General features: G+C 45.1%; 1 pseudogene; it reads right to left on the reverse strand.

The window, feature by feature from the left end:
- Window positions 1-4,384: 4,384 nt before the first annotated feature.
- LOC103725357 lies at window positions 4,385-5,273 on the reverse strand (annotated as a pseudogene).
- Between the last annotated feature and the right edge of the window lie 1,547 nt (window positions 5,274-6,820).

Raw genomic sequence — 6,820 nt, forward strand, 5'->3', positions numbered from 1 at the left:
AGGAAGGAAGGAAGGAAGGAAGGAAGGAAGGAAGGAAGGAAGGAGGGAGGGAGGAAGACTTTGCTGAAGTGTTGGAGAAAAAGAGGGCGAATAAACAGATACAATTTTTTGCAAACCTCAAAAGAACCCCAGGGCTGGGGAGGTGAGGACCTGAGTTTGAATACCCAGAACCTATGTAAAATCTGGGTGCTGTAGCATGTGTGTCTATAATCCCAGTGCTCCTGTGGGGTAATGAGAGACAGGCAGGAAAATCCCCAGAAACTCACAGGCCAGGTAGTCTGGCTTTCCCAGCAGTGAACAACAAAAAGTCCCTGCCTCAAACAAGGTAGAATGTGAGGACCAACAGATGCCCGAAGTTGTCCTTCAAAGGTGTGCTGTTGCATAAACACACCTACACTCATACATATAAACACACACACACACGGGATTAAAAAAAATTTTTTTAATCCCAAGGCTAGAGATGTAAGTTAGTAGTGCAGCACTTGCATGCACAAGGCTCTAGGTACAATCCCCAGCACTGCCAAAATAAACACACAAATAAGGAAGACTGTTTAATTTGTAGGGCTTGGTGGCACATGCTTTTAATCCCAGCACTCAGGAGGCAGAGGCAGGTGGATCTCTGAGTTTGCAGCAGGTCTGGTCTACATAGCAAGTTCCAGGCCAGCCAGGGCTACATAGGTAAGACTCTGTCTCCAGCCTCTCCCCCACCAAAACCCCAAATACAAGAATGGAGCAGAATGTTAACAAACAGGGAAGAAGGAACCAGAAAAATAGACAAAGATTAGAATGTGTTTTGGATAACCTGTGTCTCCCTGTAGCTCCAACTAACCTGGTACTTGCTATGTAGACCAGGCTGGCCTAGATCTCACAGAGATTTGCCTGCCTCCTTTGTGCTGGGACGAAAGGCATATGCCACCACATCCAGCTAGTTGATTGTTTTTGTTGTTTCCTTCCTCCCCCACACACACACTTGGTTTTGACAACCGTCCTCAAGAGATGTTCTGGCTTAAGGCTGAGGCACTGTCACCCTGATCTTGGTGGAGACAGACCTTGAGGCCCCAAAGCTCCAGTAGGAGCTTCACGCCAGGTATGAGTCTCTCATCCCATGTAGCCAGCCCTGACTTTGAGGGTTGTTGGTGGCGAGCCTGGCACAGCTGAACAAGTCCAGCTCTGATTCTAGCAGAGCTTTGTGTCTACCACTTAACCCCACTAGGGGATGGATGACTTATGTTCTGGGCCAGAGTACAAAAGCCATCCTGGCCTTAGTCCTTTTACCCCTGACACTACTCTAGGTGGCTACAGCCAGGTGCTCTCCCAGGTAAGCAGCTGTCCCCTCCTAGAATGGGCAACACTGAGCGGCTAATGAGGATAGCTGGATGATAGAACTTTAAGGAATGAGCAAAAGAAGGGGTTTGCTGCTCTGTGCAGCCTTTCACTAAACCACATTCAGTATTTCAGCATGAAATAGCTAGTTAGTTAAACTAGTTAGTTAGTTAGTTAGTTAGTTAGTTAGTTAGTTAGTTAGTTAGTTATGACTTAGAATGGGCAACACTGAGCGGCTAATGAGGATAGCTGGATGATAGAACTTTAAGGAATGAGCAAAAGAAGGGGTTTGCTGCTCTGTGCAGCCTTTCACTAAACCACATTCAATATTTCAGCATGAAATAGCTAGTTAGTTAGTTAGTTAGTTAGTTAGTTAGTTAGTTAGACTCAGCAGCTCAGGATTTGGGATGACTTGCTGCAGATCTATGACTCAAAGCTTCCTAGATGGGTTGTGTTAGTCAACTACCCCATTACTATAACAAAGTATCGCCAGCAGTTAACTTACAAAGAGAAAAGCTTTGTTTTGGCTCATGGTTCTAAGGTTCCAGTCCAAGACTGAGTGACCCCATTGCTCAGGCCTCTATCAAGGGCAGCACATCTAGGTAACATGTGGCAAAGCACAATGCTCCTGTCATGAGCCAGGAAGCTGAGTCAGAGAGGAAGAAATGACCAGTGTCCTTCAGCCTCCTTTGAGGGTACCTTCCCATGATCAAAATACTTCATACAAGGCCCCACTTTCTAAAAGTTCCACCACCTCCTGTAACAGTACCTTGGAACCAAGTCTTTTTTTTTTTTTTATTTGTCTTTTTGAGACAGGGTGTCCTTATAGCCCCAGCTGTCCTGGAACTCACTATGTAGACAAGGCTGGCCTTGAACTCACAAAGATCGGCCTGCCTCTGTCTCCCAAGTGCTGGGATTAAAGGTGTGTGCCACCACTCCCAGCTAGAACCAAGTCTTTTTTTAAAAAAATTTATTTATTATTTTTATTTTAGTGCATGTGTGTAAGTATACCTGTGTCGTGCAACGCCCATGGAAGTCAAAAGAAGGTGTTGGATTCCCCTGGACCTGGAGTTACAGATGGTTATTAGCCACCATGTGGACGCTCGGAATTGAACCCAGGTCCTCTGCAAGAGCAGCCAGTGCTTTTAACCATTGAGCCATCTCTCCAGCCCCCAGAATCAAGTCCTTTTTAAATTATTTATTTATTTATTTATTATTTATTTATTTATTTATTTTTGAGACAGGGTCTCCCTGTAGCCCTAGCCGACCTGGATTCACTATGGAGACCAGGCTGGCCTCGAACTAACAGAGATCTGCCTGCCTCTGCCTCCCGAGTGCTGGGACTAAAGGCGTGGGCCACCACTCTCAGCTATTTTATTTATTTTTATTTTTGTGTGTATGAATGTTGTGTGTGCATGTGCATATATATAAGTGTACCTGTGTATAAAGTGTACAGGAAGGTCAGAAGAGGATGCTGGATCCTCTGGAACTGGAGTTACAGATGGTTGTTAGCTGCCATGTTGATGCTGGGAACCAAACCCAGTGCTCTTAGCTGCTGAGCCATCTCTCCAGCCCCTGGAACCAAGTCTTTTAACACACAGGCCTTTGGAAGACACTATTCCTTTTTAAGTCATAGTGTGGGTAGAAGGCATAGTCTGAGGGTAGTGAGGGGAATGTTGTGCACCCTCCCACTCCTGGTCTCACAGATGTGCAGGAAAAGCCCTGTAGACCAGGCTCCCAGCATGGAGCTCTTCTCCAAGTTACAGCAGGTACTTACCATATTTCCTGTGGCTTCCAGTGGTGATAGGAAGCAGGTAAGCCATGCATTCTGTCAATTTCCCAGCAACTACTAAATCACCAGCATTCATGTGACTTCCCACCCATACCAAGCAAGGGCTTAGGCAAGGGCAGAGTCCACTTCTCTAGGGAGACAGCCTATTTTCATTTTTTGTTCTGTTTTGTTTTAAAAGTCTAGGCTAAGGCTGGGTGCAATGGTATGCAGGTAAAATCCCAGCTGCTCTGAGGCTGAGGATTTTGAGTTCAAGGCCAGACTAGGCTACATAGTTAGGCTCTGTCTCAAAAAGCAAAATTAATAAAGGTCATTGTGTGCACACCTTTAATACCAGCACTCGGGAGACAAAGGCAGGTGAATCTCTGTGAGTTTGAGGACAGCCTGGTCTATATAGTGAGTTCCAACTCAGCTGGGGCTACAGGGAGATCCAAAACAAAACAAATGAAAGCCCAAAATAATCATAATAAATAAAATGTAATAAAATATCTTTGTAAAAGGGAGGCTCGAGAGATGGTTCAGGAGTTAAAAGTACTGCCTGCTATTGCAGAGGACTCGGGTTCCTAGCACCCACATGGTGACTAACAACCACATGGCAACTCACAACCATCCATAACTCCAGTTCCAGGGCAATCGGACATCCTCATCTGACCTCCAAGGGCATTGCATGAAATGGGTGCACTCACATACATGCAGGCAATACACTCATACACATAAAATAAAAAGTCCTTGGTGCCAGCTACTGCTCCAGCCTTTTTTCCTATTTCATTTGATCTGGAAAAAAGTGAGCGTCAAGAAGCTTAGATCAAGTTCATTCAACAAAAATTTATTTTCTCCTTCTGCATGTCAAGCATCAGGTCTGGGGGGGTCCCCTCTGTCCTGGAACTTATCTTGTCAGTGAACTTGCCACATGCAAAGTGATAAAGCACATCTTACTGTCACCACTGCTGCACTGTATCAGGGGACACAGAATATTCCTTTGTCTATATCCTCTCTCATTGGTTTATCTATGGCCCCACCTTCTTGTCTATTTTCGTTTGCCTGTTTTGAGACAAGGTAGCCCCAAGGCAAGCCTTGAATTCAAAATCCTCCTGCCCCTACTCCCTAAGGGCCAGAATGACGGGCATGTACCACCATGCTCTACTTCTTTTCCCACCTGGCACATTAGCATTAAACACAAGACCACCTTCCTAGACACCAGAAGGCATTGCCTACTAAGTCCCAGGCCCCTGGAAACAGGGTCCCTCTAAGCCTCATTTCTGCAACATATTCTCAGGCCTTGGCAGCAGCCTGAATTGCCCCCAGGGCTATGAGCTGCTGAATCTTCTAGCTCATCATTTCCTTGACAGCTTGTTTCATGGCATGCTTCTCCTGCAGAGCTGGCTTAATTTCCTCCATTTGGTAAGGAAGTCTATCTTCCTTTTGAATAAGTCCTTGGTATCCTCAGCTGTCTGCATGATCAGAAGTGAATGAAAAAATAAAAGACCCTGCCCTACACTGTAGCTCTTCCCTTCCCAAGGACATCCACACGCTGTTTTCCACTCACCTCCACATAGTAGCCAGTTCCTACATTGATGAGCACAAGCTCCATATCATGTAGCTGCCCAGACATTAGAACTCATCAGTAGAATCAATCAGTAATTCTTTTCCCTCTTTGCTTTTGTTCAGAACATTCAGATAGTCTTTGACTTCCACGCACTTGGTCTGTACCACCTTGAGCCGGGCATTGGATGTGGACAAGAACTCCACTTCCTGGTTCAGCTGGTTCTTGAGTATTTCTAACTGTGGCAGATTCAGCTCCATGATTGATGTTAATTTACTGTGCCATGTTGGGAAAAGAAGAAGCCAGCTGTGCCAATCCACGCTCTACTTTTTAATGTGGTTTCATCTCACCTGTATATGCATTTTTATTCTGAAAAGCACATTACTTTAGCTTGATTTCGTTGTTTTGTTTTGAGGCAGGGTCTTATGTAGACCAAGCTGGTCTTAAACTTACTATGTAGCTGAGGATGACCTTGAACTACTGATCCTCTTGCTTTCACCTCCCAAGATCTGGGGTTATAGGCATGCACCACCATTCCCCATTTTATGGAGTACAAGGCATTAGGGTTTTGTGCATGATATGTAAGCACTCTACCAACCGAGTCACATTCTCATCCATTTTGTTGATTTTTTTATGTTTAGGTTGTGAACCTGAGTCTTTAATGACTAAGCAATCTCTCCAGCCCCCATTTAGTTGATTGATTTTCCTTTTTTTTTTTTTTGTTTTGGTATTTTTGAGACAGGATCTCCCTGTAGCCCCAGCTGGCCTGCATGCAGTGCCCACAGAGGCCAGAAGGGGGCGTCGGATCTTCTGATCTTCTGAAATTGGAGTTAGACATGGTTGTGAGCTTCCATGTGGGTGCTGGAAACTGAACCAGGGTCTTCTTCAAGAGCAGCAAGTGCTCTTAACCACTGATCCATCTCTCCAGCACTTAGTTGATTTTTTAAAACTTTATAAAAAAGATTATCATGGCATATACAATTTTTTTGAGACAGTCTTCTTATGTATCCCTGGCTGGCCTGGTGCTTGCTCTGTAGTCCAGGCTGGCTGTAGAGTTTGCTGTTTAAGGCTTGGGCATTCTCACCCTGATCTTTATAGAGGCAGTCCTTGACACCCCATGCCCCAGTGGGAGCTTCATGCTAGGAACAAGCCTCTTATCCATGCAGCTAGCCCTGGCTTTGAGGGCTGTTGGTAGTAAGCCTGGCACACGTTTGGTAAGGTCCTTCTGCTTTACCCTACATACTACTGGGATTACAGACATGTACCATCATGCCTGAACATGTACAGTTTTCTGAAACTTTTCTTTTTTTGAGATATGGTCTCCCTGTAGCCCCAGCTGGCCTGGAACTCACTATGTAGACCAGGCTAGCCACACTCTCACAGAGATTTGCCTGCCTCTGCCTCCTGAGTGCTGGGACTAAAGGTAAATGCCACCATGGCCAGCTTTTTCTGAAACTTTGAAAAAACAATAGGAATAAGATTTATTCCTATTGTTGAGTGTTACTGACCATTAACTCCTGGTTTTTGCCACTGTGAAGAGCTACTTTAAATATTCTTGCACATGTCTCCTGGGTGTATACATATAGAAGGTCCTCTTGGGTATATAATGCAATTCTTGGGTTGGAAAATTTTGCACAATGGTGCACTATGTATCAAAGGGTTTATCCTGAATCACACTCCCACCAGTACTCACAACCATTTCTATCATTTTGTATCTTCATCCACATCTGCCTTAATATCTGTTACCAAGGTCTCTAGTCTTAACACCATGATGTACTACCCTTGTTCCTGTCTGGAGCTGTTTTATGGGCCCAGCACAAACTCTCTGAGACTGACAGAGGTGACTGGGAACATCACTGAGTGAGATGCAACAAAGATTACAGGGCCTGAAACCAGGAGAGACTGCTGATACTTCTGAAACATTAGAGACTCAAGAACTGCTGATTGACTCTCCTCCATGAGTCAGTCCCTTTGAGTGCCTCTGACCTCAGCAACATTTCCTGCTGCTAGGTAGGTTAGAGGGGCCTTCTAACGTTTCTGTACCATTTCCCCCATCCAACCCAAAACTGAATGTTACAAGAGGAGAGAAACATAACTCCCTAATCTGTGCTCCTCCTTTCTCCACAGAGGTGCACTAGAGGGGACCCATTCTATGTGCTATCCTT

Source organism: Nannospalax galili, unplaced genomic scaffold, assembly GCF_000622305.1.
Source record: "Nannospalax galili isolate Female #2095 unplaced genomic scaffold, S.galili_v1.0 scaffold1829, whole genome shotgun sequence".
Taxonomy (NCBI): Eukaryota; Metazoa; Chordata; class Mammalia; order Rodentia; family Spalacidae; genus Nannospalax; species Nannospalax galili.